The 18666-nt window shown below is 41.3% G+C and overlaps 1 protein-coding gene across 5 annotated transcripts in view; it reads left to right on the forward strand.

Moving 5' to 3' along the window:
• Positions 1-14772: 14772 nt before the first annotated feature.
• Positions 14773-18666, forward strand: part of LOC126094442 (importin-11) — a 185403-nt gene continuing 181509 nt past the window's right edge. The window contains exon 1 of one of the 5 annotated variants that reach the window (XM_049908813.1): positions 14773-14876. The gene's annotated coding sequence lies outside the window, so the exon portion shown is untranslated. Of the gene's footprint in view, positions 14893-14919; positions 15099-17033; positions 17167-18666 lie in introns of those variants that run through there. The other 4 variants (XM_049908814.1, XM_049908811.1, XM_049908815.1 and 1 more) reach the window with 4 other exon arrangements.

Here is an 18666-nt window from a genome sequence, read left to right on the forward strand (position 1 = left end):
GTTGCCGTAATATTGCGAGCGAAGTGGAACTGTTTGTACCGAAATCCGACTGCAATACTTTACACTTAAACATACTGTAATTTTAGAACCATTCTGTTTCTGACCTCTGGAATGCTGTTAACACTCCAGTGTAGGCAATCCATTTCCAGTAATCAACGTACATACACCCAGCAAGGTTCTCTTGGACAGAGTTGCACAGATTATGGTCGCAAACTTTGAGGGGATGAGACGACTACCTTTTACAAGAAATAAAACATCAATTCTACGTTCCAAAAACTATTTATAGAGTTTTGGAGGTATATATAAATGGTATACAAATCAGATCATCATTTGTGTTACTCATACTGTCCACTTACAACAAAAAGCGGTGATAGTTAAAGAGCAATCTATCATGGAAGGTATGTACTTTCATCGAATCGGACTCAGGCTTATCTGTAAATAATCGTTAACCAGACTTCCACAAAGATCGAAAATTGCGCTAGAGATGTCATCACATAGTCATGGTGATGCTGAAATCATCAAGTAACTGCAGTTAGCTCACATCAAACGTGTATCGGTAGAAAACTGAATCTCAGTTTGAAGAGAGTCGTGTAGGTTGCTCCAGGTATAGAACGTCAGAACTATTACATCCCCTTCCTCTAGCACAGAGGTCACCAAACTTTCTTCACAGTGGACCAGATAACTCACAAAATGACGAGCGCGGGCCGCATCGTCATTCCGTACAATTGCAAGCCAGGACGAAAGCTCTGAGGAAAACGACGAAAATCTAGTACAGCATTTCATGTTAATCGTGAGTGAGTGGCATGTAATGCACAAAAAACAATGACAGCTAACATAATTATTTATTAAAAATATTATCAAAGAAGGAGACGTCAGCAAAAATACAGTTACATCAGCCCTATTGTGCATATGTATGAAAGTCATGAACTAAGCAATAGAAAACGTTAGTGAGATTGCAAGCTGTCGCTTGCCTTAATCATAAATATATCACCAAGTGATGCTAAATTTTATTGTCTTTAGATAAAGAAAAGTATTATTTTCCCAGTAACCTCCAACCCGTGAGCTACGCCCTTAATTTCTTTATTTATGAAATTAGTGAAATTACTCATGGCAATGTTGCCTGCATCTGCGGTGAATAGTTGAGAGAGTATGAATGAGAACAGTGGCGTATTTAACTTCACAAAGATAAGGACAAGTTTTTATTCATCCCTTGATAACCACAACGAGCTGATAAACCTTACAACAACAAAAGACATAAATGAGAAAAGGATGGTGCTTGATTGGCTAAGCACTCATTGGGGTGGAAACTATACAAATGTTCCCCTGAATTAATCCCTTTTACACCGCAATCTGACTTTGTTTACATGAGTCCACTGTTAGGCCCAATTCTATTTAAAGGGAATCAGCTACAACCAAGTACACCACAAGCTATGGTTCACTGGAGAACAGGGAGCTGTGAATATAATTTAAAAAACCTACGCCACAATACTTTGCCCTTTCACCTTGATTCAGGCTGCAGCAGAAAACGGCACGCTCTGGGCTAGCAGCGCCGCGCTGCGACACCTATCACCTTCCGATGAGTCCACGAAAATTTGCAAAGTATGCGGACTGGCGTTCTGATTATTACAGCGCGGAAAACTTCCCTATCAGACCACTGATATCCCATCAGATTTCAGTGTGAGGTGCACCCATTCGTTAGTCGGGGCAAACCAATTTGACTCACAGCACGACGGTGCATGCTGGAATTGTCAAACATCAGACAGCTGACTCAGGATGAATAAGTTCACCCTCGTGACACACGGTATGTCGGAGATGATATGTAGTTCTTCTGACGGTACAATTAGAAACTGCCACTGGCTCTTAGTCCATTACAAGTCGCAAACCACAAGCCTCAGCCACTAGGGAAAGATCTGAAGCACTCCACCAGGGGAGGACCAGAAGACGAAAAAGGCACAGAATCACAATCACTTTCCGCCATGCCTCGGTACGGCAGCCGAACGAATATTTTTTAAAAAAATCGCCTCCAAGTTGTTCAAACCAATTGAACTATCCTCTACTCATTGAAACTCCCCTCTTGGCTATTCTGTTGGGCGCGACTGCTACGGTCGCAGGTTCGAATCCCGCCTCGGGCATGGATGTGTGTGATGTCCTTAGGTTGGTTAGGTTTAAGTAGTTCTAAGTTCTATGGGACTGATGACCTCAGATTTGAGTCCCATAGTGCTCAGAGCCATTTGAACCATTTTTATTCTGTTGGGCTGGTAGGCAATCCAGACATAGCACTGGCGTTCCCACACTGGGGGAGCAAGCCTCTGCTCTGAGAAGAGCCAATCAACGACTCGAAATCTCTCTTGTCTGAAAAAAGAAGTTTTTGGATTAGGGAGACGTCGTTCTCACTGTAAGCACCTGTCGTGTTTCGGCAAAAAAGTCTACCTAGGCGGGATGGCAGTCCCTCATTTATGGAGAGATCAAATCTTTCCAGGCCGACCATTTCCAGTTTTTGAAAGAAGGCTATAAACCATCCCAGACAGTCGTGTTCGTGAAATATATGTTTTTGCCGCTCGCTCAGAGAAACTGGCGACTTTCTGGCGTCAGGAGAATTACAGCCTTGCCTCCACTAAACACGTGCACCAGTTGCTCTATCCATATCGTACCATCTTCTAACAAGAGAATGCTCGGAGTTTTATGCACGGAAGCTCAGATTAAAGCAGTCTCTCTTAAATGGCCTCCTCCACCCACTTTCCACCAACTGGCCTCCTTCGCGGTGGTCTGTCGCCTTGACAGTCCACAGACTGATGCTTCCCAGAATCATTCACACAGCCAGGTTACTGGACACATTACTTATGGCCTGCAATCCAAGTTTCTCCCTGTTCTCTGTCGCCTCCACTATGGCCCCTTGGGTACAAGTCCTCTACAGGCTACACACGCATTTATATGGACATTCTGCCCACTGTGGAAAACCGAGATCATGACCTAAAATAAGAATAATAATCTGATTGACAGTAATGTTAGAGTGGGAGAGTGGTGTGCCATCTCTCAAGATTTGTGAAAGTGACATTTAGCTTTCAAGATATCAATAATGTCTGGTTTCGTATTGCTGCATTCAGTCAGGAGTGTCGCTTTCAAAAGTTCATCAGTCCATCTCGTTCGACGTGCTGAGTTCATATCATGTTGGAAAATGTTTGCTCACAGACATAACTCTTTCCTAACAACGATGCCATACCAGCACCAAATTTCTTGCTCCGGAAACTCAGCATCAGGTAAGCAGACGTAAAATGCGTGTTTTCCTTTCCTGTGCTTTTCTTTCAACAAAACATTTGCTTACAAATCAATGAACCGCCTCTGTAGCTCAACTGAGACATTATCAAGGTTGCTGTGAAACAGATTCTAGAACAGAAGATTTTCACTCAGTTATGCCAAGATCAGAAAATCTCTTCAAGAAATACTTACTCACATCACAAGTAACTTTTTCATAAAATCAAGGTTGACGTCTTCGGGGATTGTAGCACAAAATTATTTGAAACAGTGGAAACTGGAGAAGTTTTCTCCTTCCAATTGTGCTTCAAACACTATCAATTTTGTCCGAATCCTTTGATCATTCCGTAGAGATCACAAACGAGGCTATTCTTTTACTTTTTCCCTGAAGAGTCAGATTCAGTTCATTCTTGTGGGATGTAATGACAACCAAAAATGAGAACTGATTGCCTAATAGGAACTGACAACAGTGGAACAGCTTTATCCTCATCGGCGATAAAAATATGTATTCCGTTTCACAGCTTGTAAAAGCAAAACACAACTTTACCGCAGCTGAGCCATTTCAGTGCTATGTAATAAGGCAAGTCACAGAAATCAGAATCAATTTCTTCAAGAAAAGACTGGACCGATGGTGAATGAGTGCAATTTCTGAATGAAGTGCACTGGACAAAGGACTAATTTCAATACACAAGAAATATCTAAGTCATTAGCACAGAGTGCTTGCTGATGTATGATACGGTGTGTGAACAAGGCGCCCAGAATTTGCAAATATTCCACCTGAGTCAAGATCTGTGCCATCAGAGCCTTCCATACTCCAACCACGTTTCTTCTTCCATTAATTTTGACATTTCAAGGTTGATTCTAGTGAAGGTTATAGTCTGTCAAAATTGTTGCACTTCCACTAAAATGTCTTTTCCAGTTGTTGTTCGATACATGCTGCAAACGGACACCAGCTCTTCTGAAAGTCTAAATTGACATCACGAATGGACACGAGAAGTTGTGACGTGCTCGAAAGATCAATACACTCATCCAGCGCCAGAGAATACACAAGAAGTTCTTAGCTTACTCGCGTATCTGTAGCGCTACGTTATCTAAAACTTCCTGTGTTCTGCACAACTGAATTGTCAAAAGGCTGGTATATCCAAACAAAACAGCCCTCTTAGGACACAGATATTTCCTGGTCCAACATTAACTGATGAGACAAAAGTCATGGGATACCTCCTAACATCGTGTCGGACTTCCTTTTGCCAAACGTTGTGCCGCAACTCGACGTGGCATGAACTCGACAAGTCTTTGAAAATGCCCCAAAGAAATATCGAGCCATGCTGCCTCTATAGCCGCCCATAATTGCGACAGTGTTGTCGGTGCAGGATGTTGTGTAAGAATTGACCTCTCGATCAAGTTCCATAAACGCTGGATGAGATATGCATCGGGCGGTCTTGATGGCCACATCATTTGCTCGAACTGTCCAGAATGTTGTTCAAGTTCTTCAAACCAATCGGGATCAACCGTCGCCCGGTGACATGTCATCGTTATTTGGGAACATGAAGTCCATGAATGGCTGCAAGTGGTCTCCAAGTAGTCAAACATAACCATTTCTACTCAATAATTGGTTCCATGTAAACACAGTCCGCACAGTTATGGAGCCACCACCAGCTTTCACTGTGCCTCTTAGGCAACTTGATCCATGGTTTCGTGGGGTCTGCACCACACTCGTACCCTACCATAAGCTCTTACCAACTGAAGTCGGGAACCATCTGACCAGGCCACCGTTTTCCAGTCATCTAGTGTCCAACCGAAATGGTCACGGGCCCAACAGATGCACTGTACGTCATGTTGTGCTCGTAGCAAAAGCACTCGGGTCGGTCGTCTGCTGCCATAGCCCATTAACGTCAAACTTCGCAGGATTATCTTAATGGATACGTTCGTCGTATGTCCTACATTGATTTCTGCGGTTATTTCACGCAGTGTTGCTTGTCTGTTAGCACTGACAACACTACGCAAACGACGCTGCTCCAGGTAGTTAAGTGAAGGCCGTCGGCCGCTGCGTTGTCCGTGGTGAGAGGTAATGCCTGAAATGTGGTATTTTCCGCACTGTCTTGACACTGTGGATCTCGGAATACTAAGTTCCTTGACGATTTCCGGAATGGAATGTCCCGTGTGTCTATCCCCAACTACCACTCCGCATTCAAAGTCCGTTAATTCCGGTCGTGCGGCTGTACTCACGTCGGAAATATTTTCCCATTGACGACACCGCCAAAGTGCTGTCCTATTATACCTAGTGTAATCACACCTACATATGTGCATATTGCTATCCCATGACTTTTCTCATCTCGGTGTGCTTTCTTTGATAAAGCTATCATCGATAAACGGTTTTCCTTTTCTGCCGACTTGTGGATTATTTTGTAACTTTCACGAGTGACAGATTCATGTACAGGGAACTTTCTCGTGGGGAGATTTACTGGGGATTGTGAATTACGTTTTATGGACTCACATTTCTCAGAGCCTAACTTTCCAGAAAACCTTCTTACAAAAATTTTAAACTGCACTCAGTAACTTTATGGTATATATACTATGTGATCAAAAGTATGCGGACACCTGTCTGAAATGGCTTACCAAGTTCGTGGCACCCTCCATCGGTAATGCTAGAATTCATTATGGTGTTGGCCCACCCTTAGCCTTGATGACAGCTTCCACTCTCGCAGGCATACGTTCAATCAGGTGCTGGAAGGTTTCTTGGGGAATGGCAGCCCATTCTTCATGGAGTGCTGCACTGAGGAGAGGTATCGATGCCGGTCGGCGAGGCCTGCCACGTAGTCGGTGTTCCAAAACATCCCAAAGGTGTTCTATAGGATTCCCATTACAGGGATTTTATTGTCGTGTAACCACTCCGCCACAGGCCGTACATTATGAACAGTTGTCCGATCGTGTTGAAATATGTGATCGCCATCCCCGAATTGCTCTTCAACAGTGGGACGGAAGAAGGTGCTTAAAACATCAATGTAGGCCTGTGCTGTGATAGTGCCACGCAAAACAACAACGGTTGCAAGCCCCCTCCATGAAAAACACGACCACACCACAACACCACCGCCACCGAATTTTACTGTTGGCACTATACATGCTGGCAGATAACGTTCACTGGGAATTCTCCATACCTACACCGTGCCATTGGATCACCACATTCTGTATCGTGATTCACCACCACCACCGAATTTTACTGTTGGCACTATACATGCTGGCAGATAACGTTCACTGGGAAGTCGCCATACCCACACCGTGCCATCGGATCACTACATTCTGTATCGTGATTCGTCACTCCACACAACGTTTTTCCACTATTCACTCGTCCAATGTTTATGCTCCTTACACCACGCGAAGCGTCGTTTCGCATTTACCAGCGTCATGTGTGGCTTATGAGCAGCCGCTCGGCCATGAAATCCAAGTTTTCTCAGCTCCCGCCTAGTTCTCATAGTACTTGCAGTGAATCCTGATGCGGTTTGAAATTGCGGCATGATGGTCTGGATAGATGTCTGCCTAGTACACATTACGACCCTCTTCAACCGTCGGCGGTCTCTATCAGTCAACAGACGAGGTCGGCCTGTACACTTTTGTGCTGTACGTGTCCCTTCATGTTTCCACTTCACTATCACATCGGAAACAGTGGACCTAGGGATGTTTAGGAGTGTGGAAATCTAGGGTATAGACGTATGTCATAAGTGACACCCAATCACCTGACCACGTTCGAAGTCCGTGAGTTCCGCGGATTGCCCCATTCTGCTCTCCCACGGTGTCTAATGACTACTGAGGTCGCTGATATGGAGTACCTGGCAGCAGGTGGCAGCATAGTGCACCAAATATGAAAAACTTTTGTTTTTGGGGGTGTCCGGATACTTTTGATCACGTAATGTAGCAGTCAGATCTTCAGATGTGTGAAGGCCTCCTAATATACACAAATAGCCTCGTCTTAACTCCTAGTCTGTGACGTATCCAGAGCTTCAACCAATAACAGAGCGTTTTAAATCACATGACCAAATCCTGATATTTTAATGATTTTAAAGCTTTAATTACAAAAGATAAGAGATATTTTGTGAGAATATTAACCGTAAACGTGATGTGAATGTTGTAATCACTCCAAATAGTAACAATCTGAACCATATTTTTAACATAGGAAAATGGCCTATTGACGAAGGCAGTACGAGTTTATCGCGGCGCTCGCGAATTTTCCAAATTTCACAGTATATCACAATAAAAACGGATATTGGTGCACTCTATGAAAGATTGTTTAGAAGCGTCGCTAATAGTAAAATAATCGAGTGTAGAATATCAAATCGGTACACGAATCTTGCACATGCGGTCTCAAACGAAGGGAAATTCTGAAGTAGGCTTTTACATATAAATGAACGTGCGAGTTGCACATATACAGGGTGGACGGAAACGGTCTGCAACGTTTGTACGGGTGTTGCAAGGTAGGTTATGCTGATAAATAATTGTTAAGGAAAAATCGACATGTTGCGCCATTTTCGAATTAATCAGCATTGAGTTAGCCAATCAGGCTGTTGCGCTAGCAAATTCAAGCGGCCCCGCAGATACTATTAGTGTCAGTTGTTCTCACAGCGTAGTTCAGGGTTTCTTAAACTTTTCGCAACCCCCTCCCCTTTCTGGAATATAGATTATTTTGGCCCTCCTATTTTGCTTTCCTTCCTCAGCACTTCCCATACTAGGCATAAAAGCAGACCACAATATCTGTTTACTTCTATCCAATTACTGCAGCTATCAGTTACAATAACGATACTAAAAATTGCAGGATTAAACTTATTTATGCTCTTTTGAAAATTATGTGAACAGTAGGCCTATTCTCGTTCAAAACTATAGTTCTCTAATTTCATTATAAAAATTACATGAGAATTAGGGTATTTTTTAGAACTTTCGAATTCTTATAAAACTACATTTTTGTAACTTACCTGTACAAGCGTCTTGGATAACATATCTTGAAGTAAATAAGCGTTTCTGGTTAACAGTTACTGTCAAAGAATAGATCACCCCGACTTTCATTGTTTGTCAACGCAAATTAACGTGCATTCTAGAGAATTTTTGAAAGTTACCATTGTCCTGTGCATAACCTAATTTGTAGTAAATCAGCATTTGCGATTTCGTTACTGTAGCAGACATTGGAACTAACATATCATGTTACATCTAGAATGAGATTTTCACTCTGCAGCGGAGTGTGCGCTGATATGAAACTACCTGGCAGATTAAAACTGTGTGCCGGACCGAGACTCGAATTCAGGATCTTTGCCTTTCGCGGGCAAGTGCTCTACCAACTGAGCTACCCAAGCACGACTGACGCCCCGTCCCCACAACTTTACTTCTGCCAGTACCTCGTCTCCTACCTTCCAAACTTTACAGAAGCTCTCCTGCGAGCCTTGCAGAACTAACACTCCTGAAAGAAAGGACATTGTGGAGACATGGCTTAGCCACAGCCTGGAGGATGTTTCCAGAATGAGATTTTCACTCTGCAGCGGAATGTGCGCTGATATGAAACTTCTTGGCAGCTGTGAGGATGGGGCGTGAGTCGTGCTTGGGTAGCTCAGTTGGTAGTGCACTTGCCCGCGAAAGGCAAAGGTCCCGAGTTCGAGTCTCAGTCCGGCACACGGTTTAAATCTCCCAGGAAGTTTCATGTTACATCTAGTTTTCCCTTAGAGAGGAGTGTATATTATCTACATTTATGGTAAATTAATTCTATTTTCGAATTTGCTAACAACTGTAACGAACCTCAAATGTCTTAGGAAACTAGTCATTATTACCACAGATTTTTCTGTTGCCTTAACAGAAATCTCTTTTTATGTATTTGCTTCAATTCTTAAAGAGAATTAGTAATTTCTTAGTTCAACTGACTAAAAGATAAGCTGCAAGCTTACTTTGAAGTTATTTGTTCACTGCATTGCACCAGCCAAAATGCAGCCCCACTGTGAATGCTGTTCTCGAATACAGGATAAGTTGGTTAGCGTTCGTAAGCAGCTCGAAATCGGCCTTACTACTGTCAAACGATTGGCAGCTGCTGCAAATCGGTGTGATGGAAGGGCGCCTGAGAGTCACGTGCCTGTCGTACCAGTACCTCTCCTGTGGATGCCATCTCCTCTGCAGAAAGTACTGAATCTCTCACTACCGTGGATGGTATTTCAGTGGTAGATCTAGGCGCTCAGTACAAGGTGGGCAGGGACCAGGGAGGACTCAGGGTGATCCCACCAACCAAAAAATTCGAGATGCTGTCTTTCATTGAAATTGAAAATGAGACTCAATTCATCAGTTTTGGGATAACCCTTTTTGTCCGGTGTCAAGAGCAGGCAAATGCAAAAGGATAGGGGTCTATTAGTCATCAGCATTTCAGACATATGGCAAATGATGGTACCCCTTAGGGAAATGGCAACAAGGGACAGGAAAGGAAACCAGATGAACTCAATGTGTATGCCTGGAGGGGGGGGGGGGGGGGCTCAATCAACATGAAGAGGCTATATCGGTAGCCATTGAGGAAACGATGCAACCAATCACAGGCTGTGGTTCACATTGGAACAAATGACGCTTTTCGTCTGACCTCCCATCTCATACGTGGATAACTCCAGTGGCTAGCAGAGAAGATTGAGAAGACCAGCCTTTCGCACTGAGTTTCAACAAAGCTCACAGTTTTCAGTATTGACTCTAGAACTGACCGTAGCTCCTTGGTTCCGAATCGAGTGGAAGGACTGAACTAAAGACTTCGAAAGTTCTATGACAAGCCTGGCTGCAACTTAATGGACTTGCGCCTTAGGACTGAGAACTGCAGGGTCCCCCTAAATGGGTCAGGAGTGCACTACAAGTCAGAGGCCACTACGCAGGTAGCTGACTGTGTGAGGGGTGCATATAAGGGTGTTTTTTTATTTATTTTTTTTAGGTTAGGTGACTCTCCATCAAATCCAGATAACTATAGCTCTAGGAAAACCGGAAGTAGAAATGCTTCCCACAGGTGAGAGACTTTAAAATCACAGTGGTTAACTGCTGAAATACTTGCAACAAAGTGCTAGAATTCGAAGTGCTCCTGAAAAGCAGTGGAGCTCACATTATATCAGGTACAGAAAGCTGGTTGATACCTAAAATTAACAACAGTGAGATTTTTGTGGAAAATATACCTGTACATTAAAACGATAGGCTAGTGGGAAATGTAGGTGGTGTGTTTGTCGCAGTACACAAGAAATTCAAATCCATCGACGTAGAAATTGAAGATGCATTTGAGATTGTTTTGGCAAGCGTCAGTATCAGGGCTGGATATGAAATGGTAACTGGATCCTTCTGTCACCCACCAGACTCATCTCCTGATGTAACTGAAAACTTTAGAGACAACCTCACCTGGCTTGTAAGTAAGTTCCCCAATAATATTGGAATCATCGTCAGAGACTTAATCGTCCAACAATTAACTGGAAAAATTACAGTTTTCTCAGTGGTGGGCGTGATAAGACACCCTGTGAAACATTACTATATGCCTTCTCTGAAAAATACCTAGAACAAATAGTTCTGAACCCCGCTCACGATGGAAATATATTGTATCTAATGGCAACAAACAGACTTGACGTCTTTGAGGATGTCCTTATCGAAACTGGTTTCAGTGATCATGATGTGGTTGTGACAACAATGATTACCAAAGTACAAAAGACAACTAAAACTAGCAGAAAGATATATATGTTCTGTAAACTAGATAAAAGAATCAGTAGTGTCATACCTCAATGAGGAATTAGGAACTTTCAGCATAGGGCAGGAGCATGTAGAGGAGCTATGGCTCAAGTTTAAAAGAACAGTTGACTGTACACTGGATAGATATGTTCCCAGTAGAACAGTTCATAATGGGAGGAACGCTCCATGGTATACAGTCACTGTAAAGAAACTTCTAAGGAAACAGAGACTACAGCATAACACGTGTAAAACAAGGCATAGGGCTATGACAGAGAGATGCTGAATGAAATACGTTTGGCTGTCAAGAGAACAATGCGTGAAGCCTTCAACGACTGCTGTAGCAGATTACTGTCAAATGATCTTTCACAAAACACAAAGAAATTCTGGTCCTCTGTAAAGGCTGTTAATGGCACCAAAGTTAGGGTCCCATCCCTAGCAAATGAGACCGAAACTGAAATAGAGGGTAGCAATGCAAAAGCTGAAATACTTAACTCTGTTTTCAAATGTTCCTTTAAAAAGGAAACGCCAGGTGAACTGCCCCAGTTTAATCCTCGTACCACCAAAAGATGAGTGGTGGTGAGAAACAGCTGAAATCGATAAACTGAACAGAGCCCCAGGATCCGATGGAATCCCTATCAGATTCTATACCGAATTCGCAGGTGGGTTAGCCCCTCTTCTCAGTACAATCTGTTATAGACCCTCAAACAAAAAACAGTGCCCAGTAGTTGGAAGGAGGCACAGGTCACACCTGTGTACAAGAAGGGTAATAGAAGTGATCCACAAAACTACCACCAGTATCCTTGACATCGATTTGATGATCACAAAAAATATTTTGAGCTCAAACATAATGAGGTATCAGAACAGAAAAAATGGCCTCCAACAGGCCAATCAGCATGGATTCTAAAAACATCGATTATGTGAAACCCAATTTGCACTTTTCTCACATGACATACTGAAAGGTTTGGATCAAGGCAGTTGGGTAGATGCAGTCTTTCTTGATGTCCAAAAATCATATGACTCAGGACCACACCTACGCTTATTGTCAAAATGCTATCATACGGGGTATCAAGTTAAATTTGTCACTGAATTGAGGACTTTTTCGCAGGGAGGACGCAACATGTTATCTTTGATGGAGAGCCATCATAAGATGTGGAAGTAACTTTGGGTATGCACGAGGAAGTGTGTTGGGACCCTCACTGTTCATGTTGTATATAAGTGATTTAAGACGAAATTAATTGTGTATTAATGACCTTGAAGAAAATATTAATAATAACCTCAGACTTTTTGCAGATGATGCAGTTATCTATGATGAAATACTGTCTTAAAGAAACTGTTTAAACATTCAGCCAGATCTTGATAAGATTTCAGGGCGGTGCGAAGTTTGACAACTTGTTTTAAATGTTCAGAAATGTACAGCTGTGCACTACACAAAACTAAAAAACATAGTATAGTATGACTATAATATCAATCATTCACATTCCAAATCGCCCAACTCGTACAAATATCTGAGGTTAACACTTTGTAGGGATATGAAATGGAATGATCACATACGCTCAGTTGTGGGTAAAGTAAATGGTAGACTTCGGTTTATTGGTAGAATACATGGGAAGTACAATCTGTCTAGAAAGAAGATTGCTTACAAATCACTCATTCGATCCATTCTAGCATATTGGGACCCATACCACCTAAGACTAACGGGGATATTGGACATGTCGTTATTCAACCCAAAGGAGAGCATCGCAGAGGTACTGAAGGAACTGAATTGTACCCTCTTGAAGATAGACGCAAATTATCCCATTAAATTCTATTAACAAAGTTTCAAGAACCAGCTCTAAATGATGACTCTAGGAATGTACTACCACCTGCTATGTATCGCTCACACAGGGATCATGAGGACAAGATTAAAACTGAGGCATTCAAACAACCATTCTTCCCACACTCCATACTTGAACAGAAGGGAAGAGTGTAGACATGGCACTGAAAACTGCACAGCTCAAACTTAAATACTTCTTCCGTTACTTGGATGACACATTCGGTATGTGGGAACATGGCAGAGAGGCCTTTAATGGGATCCTGGACCACCTGAACAGAGTCGATCAAAATGTACAGTTCGTGATGGTGCTAGAACAGCATGTATATCTTCCATTTTTGGACTTTCTAATAAGAAGAAAAGCAGATGGCACCCTAGAACATGCGGTCTACAGAAAGAATCCTGACACAGATGCATACCTTCAAGCAACGAGTTGTCGTCATCTGGCCCAACAGTACGAAGTTCTAACGACTCTCGTAACAGGGTACATACCATTTGTGTCAAAGACAGCCTCCCAGCCAGCGACGCTTACGGATGTGTTTCACCAAAATGGGTACAGAAAAGTGCAGATTAAACGTATATTGAACAAATGGATGAGATAGCCATCCGCAAAGAAGAAGGAGACAAAGAGGAAAGGAAACTCGCTTTTATACCCTACATTGGCTCCCTTGAACCAAAATTGCGAGGGTTCTCGGAGAAAACAACATCAAGGCCATATTTTGGCCACCACGCAAACCTAAATATATGCTTGGCTTGGTAAAGGTCAAACTATATTTCTGCAAATATCTGGTACACACAGTACTCCTTGCAAGTGTGGCTGCCACTACATTAGCCAAACATACTGCTGCATCTCAGAACGCTGCGTGGAACTCATTAGATGTGTACGTGTGAGGCATAACGATAAATCAGCAGCGGCAGAATACGGCCTCAACGAGGGATATACGCTCGAATTTGAGAAAACAAAGATGTTGTGACGAGCTAGTGGCCTTTGCGAGAGCTTCATCAAAAAATCAAACACCCCATGACAATCTCATCAACAGGAATGAAGGCTACCAGCTAAGTTCAGCGTGGAAGCCTGCACTATCAGCTACATACGCCAGAAACGCCCCCAGCAGCTGACGCTGCACAACTTCGGCAAGACTGAAAGGCGATACGAACACCCCACCCCCCACCTCCGCCCTTTCCCGCCATAAGTCGCCGAATGCCACGGCTGGAGGAAGGGTTGGGGAAAAACGGCCACAGTTCGAGAATACGGAGGGATGATGTAAGTATAGGACACACGCGCCGTCTCTACACTTCAACAGAAGATGACGAGAATGACACTCATCGAAAAGTCGCGGGATTTCGATGCAACCACCCGCAAGGAGGCCCGAGATTATTTCGTCAGCAGCTTATACAAAATGTACATTTACGTTAACATAAGATTATGTCTCTTAATACATACATTATGACTGCTCTTTAAAATTTTGTCAGTAATTATATTAAATACTGAAAATCAAATTTTTGTTGCCCCAGAAGCCGTCAGATAGACAGCCTACAGTTGGACCCGTGCGCCGTGAACCATGAACAGGGTTAGCCCTTTACTAATATAGATTATTTGTTTCTTTGTACTTGCTTCATGTGTTATGATAGGCAAAGCGTCATGAATTACTGTCGTGTGAAAAAAGCGCAAGAGGGAAGCGAAGACGGCAATGCTGTTCTCAGGACTCAAAGACAAGAGCTTACAAGTGATCAAAGACTTTGCTGTAGGATCCGGATTGTTTTTATTTGAAACACTGATTGTAAGAAATTCGAATACGAACTTTTTTGTAGGCACTATCGAAAAATAATACATTATCTGGTTTTTCCTATGTTTTTCACGTAATCGTTCAATGTTGGCTACAATGTACGCGAATGCAACGTACAGTCAATCAAATGACAAAATCTGAATAAATAGAGATAACAGAGAGAAAGATATTCGTAATTTGAAAAACTAATGCATAATTTCATGGATTCTATCAAGCTTTTGTAAACCGCTGCATATGCATCTGTCCAACATTCCAATATTTATACGTTGGCAGGAGTTCTAACCACCGAAAACAAATGAGCCGCGAGTAACTTCACTGCGCAAGAGGTAAACCTTGTGTTATGTATGAAGTGCATGTGATCTAGTAATGTAAATTAACTTTTGTTAGAAATATAACATGATTGATCGTTTAATTTGCAAATTATTAAAATATTAGGTTTTTCTGTACACATACTTAATTACCTTTTTGAAAGGTCTTCGTAATGAAGCTTTTTAGGCGTAAAACTTACTTGATCCTTTGCCGGTGCGGTTATTGAATTTTGGTGGCACGTAAGTAATGTATAGTATTGTCATTGCAGATAGGTTCGCCCACACTAAAGAGGAGCTATCATTTAGTTTGTTGTGTCACTTACGGCTTCGTTAACACGGATTTTTTTAGCCTATATTGAACTCAACTCTCGCCGAGTGACTGTTCAGTTCAGGATAAAGGGTTATGCACGGGCAACCAGCCCAAGGTGTCAGCCGAGAGATGACCTTTTGTGTTTTATCTGCTGCATTTGAGTGAATTGTGATGTATTGTTCCACATACTTTTCCGCCGTGTAAGACAAAAATTTTAAATTATCGATGTAATAGCTAATTTAAATAGTGTGTCCAGTGAAGAATTTTTAATAGAAACTGGAACTTGAAAAGAGTTGAAACATGCCGTAGCGTCTTGTGTCACGTCATTTGTATCGTGATTTTGACGAATTACCCCCTTACTGGAATAAATGGATACAAAATTAATACCATTGATATGAACAGTAAATATTACTCGCTTGTGATTATGCTACTCTTCTGTTTATAGGCTTCTCGTGAGTATATTTACATCCCTTGTTGCCCCTTTGTGTTGAAAGCGCAATTGTAGCATTGACAATAAGTTGTTGAAAACAAGAAATGCAATCTTTCTAACCAAATGAGTCTAAGAGATTGAAAAATCTACAGAAACATTTAGCTCAGATTGTATACAAACACATGTCAGACTTATACACCCGAATCACGTCGTTTATACCGTTCGAAGAACATTTTCCTATATCACTTCTATAATGAAATCATTTTTTATTTGTACCTCACTCCCAGATATGTAGCCTAGTGTTCAGTAGCTACTGGAATAACTGTTTTGTTATGCAGGTTTAAGCTGGTGGAAGGATGTGTAATGTTATTAGGTATTTCACTCAAAGATAAGTGTTTTTGTTCATGTCCAGGTGATAGATAATAAAACAATTGAAATCATTAGTGGCTTGTGAATATTAATTTGGAAAAATTTGTGATTAGGCAAGTGTATAGAATGATTGGCATGTAGTCATATGTCCATCAAAATTAATATTTTTCCGTAACCAATTCACCCATTCTCCACAGTTGGTAGATACCATTAATTAATTATCCATGAATCGAGACACATAATTAGCAAAACTTTTTTTCATTTGTTTACTTATGGCATTCCGTAAGTCTCCACATTAGACTTCTTTCATCATTGTGATGGTCAAGGTGATCATTGTCAGCAATACTCAACGTTTGTAGCAAACTACAGATTCAATTGTTGTGACTCCTTGCACAGAAGGGCAGAATAAAACATGCTTGTGAGTCCTGACACCAATTAGTCACTTCCACTAGTGTTTCAGTTGCTTATGGATAAACATGTGTTTTCATCTCCTCCTCCAGTTGATGTAGCTCTCCACAAAAGTCTGTCCAGCTTGACTCCTATCACCCCTGCATAACTATCACCATTTACTCTGAAATTTTTACTACACACTCTTCTCTCCATTACCAAATTAGCACAACTAGTTTTTAATGCCTCTGGAAGTGTCACATCAGTGTCAAGTAGTTCCATAAGTATCTTTTCTCCTTTATTCAGAATTTGATTTGAATTATTTATTCATCCAGGGATCATCTTACAAGGATTTATAGGATTTGTCATAATAGTGCCATGAAAATAAATAGCTTAAAATATACACAAACACAGAATAGATAAGTATAGTTTTTTGAAGTCATCATCGCAAATAACTATAGAATTCACAGTATGCCCAGTTTCAGCTTAGTGCTATCAACAGACCTGTTACAAAGAGAACTAAGGTAACAATAATAGTTTCAGTAAGCAGAAAAGAGGCCAATTTTACAGATAGAATGTGGGAGTAAATGATAGTGATAACATGACATTAGCAGTAATCAAAACTTACCATCAAGTGCATTCTGATAATGAGTATCAATATCAAATGCTCTGTATCCACAGTTACGTGAACAAGTGCAAGCAATGGCCTGCGGGTGCCCTGTACTTATGCACATGCACTATAGCCCTCTACTAGCTACAGCTCGTTTGCACGAGTATAGGATGGCGTAAGGCCGTTGCCAACGTTTGGTCATGTGAGTGTACAAAGCATTTCATGCTACTAGGCTACTTCACAATACTCATCCTGGCACATTAGCCATTTTGTTGTTATCCTGTACTCTTATATTCTTTCTGTAAATATGGCCTTCAGCCAACTGAACCTATAATTGTTATAGCAGTGCTTTTGTTTCCTGTTTTGTAACCATTCTGACGACGGCAGTAAACCATAGGTGCTGTATTATGAATTATATGATAATGTATGATGAAGATGAGCAGCCATGAATAAAATGCTAAATATGATGGTGGACCTGTTTGTAGAAATTTATGCCTTCATTTGGTATATTTTCTTCTTGATTTAATTCAGTATCTATTCATCTGATTTTCTACGTTGTAAAAAAAATGAGCAGTACAAGCTTAGGAAGAAGTTTGATTACGGTAGTTTAGTTGATTAAGCTAGTGAATTCATTTGCAGAAACACTGAATGGTCTAAGGATTTCACTTGTTAATAATGCAAACTGAATAAGGATTATTTGGTCAAATCACACTGTGAACCTTTGTCTCTCAGGTGTTTTCCCACATGCAAAACACAAATTTAGTGGATACTACATAACTAAAACCTAATTACAAAATGTACTGTCAGGAGTTTAGGTACCTATATAATTATGTAACTTATTATAGAAATTTCATTTTTTAGTTTTTTTAGGTGGATTACTTGATACTGCAGTTAAAAGAGAGATATTTAAGGAAACTGCTACAAAGTTGAGGACTGTGTATAACATATAGGAGGAATTGTTCAGTAATCAGGGATGCAACAGGAATATGATCATTCAAAGCAAAATAGACTAGTAAACAAGGGTTCTAAAATGCATACCTTAAGAGCTGTGAGCACTTCTTAATCTTTGATACATCCTGTGAAACAAATCTCTTCTACTGCTAGCTGCTTGCTGTCCATATTTTGGAAGGAGATAGTATGGACCAAACCGAGAAAAAGTTGTCTAGTAAACATGGATTCAAAAATTCCTTCCATAAGAGCGATGAGCGTTCAGTCGAAGAGACCTGTTCCACAGTATCTAAGGTGAAGAAGTGCTTGTAATCCATAAGGTATGCACTTCAGAGTCCATTTTTACAGGCCAATTTTTTTCTTGTTTTGGGCTGTACTACCACCTCTAAAAATATGGAAGGATAAGTGTTTTCAGTAGAAGAGATTTGTTTCACAATATGGAAAATGAATTAGTGCTCATAGCTGTTAAGGCGTGCATTTTAGAGGCTGTGTGTGCTAAACTTTTTGCTTCACTTGATCATTGCTATCATGTCTGGTCTGTGAATATTGACCAGTCTTCTTGGAGCACTCTATATATATGCAAAGTAGGAAAATAACTAAAAGAAAGAAATACTACACTCAAAGAAGATTTCCAGTTTCCTGAAACACACACACACACACACACACACACACACACACACACACACACACACACACACACACACACACACACTGGAAGAGACTACCTTTTGGGATCAAAGAAAAGGAAGAGATT

This window comes from Schistocerca cancellata, chromosome 8, assembly GCF_023864275.1.
Source record: "Schistocerca cancellata isolate TAMUIC-IGC-003103 chromosome 8, iqSchCanc2.1, whole genome shotgun sequence".
In the NCBI taxonomy this organism is placed as follows: Eukaryota; Metazoa; Arthropoda; class Insecta; order Orthoptera; family Acrididae; genus Schistocerca; species Schistocerca cancellata.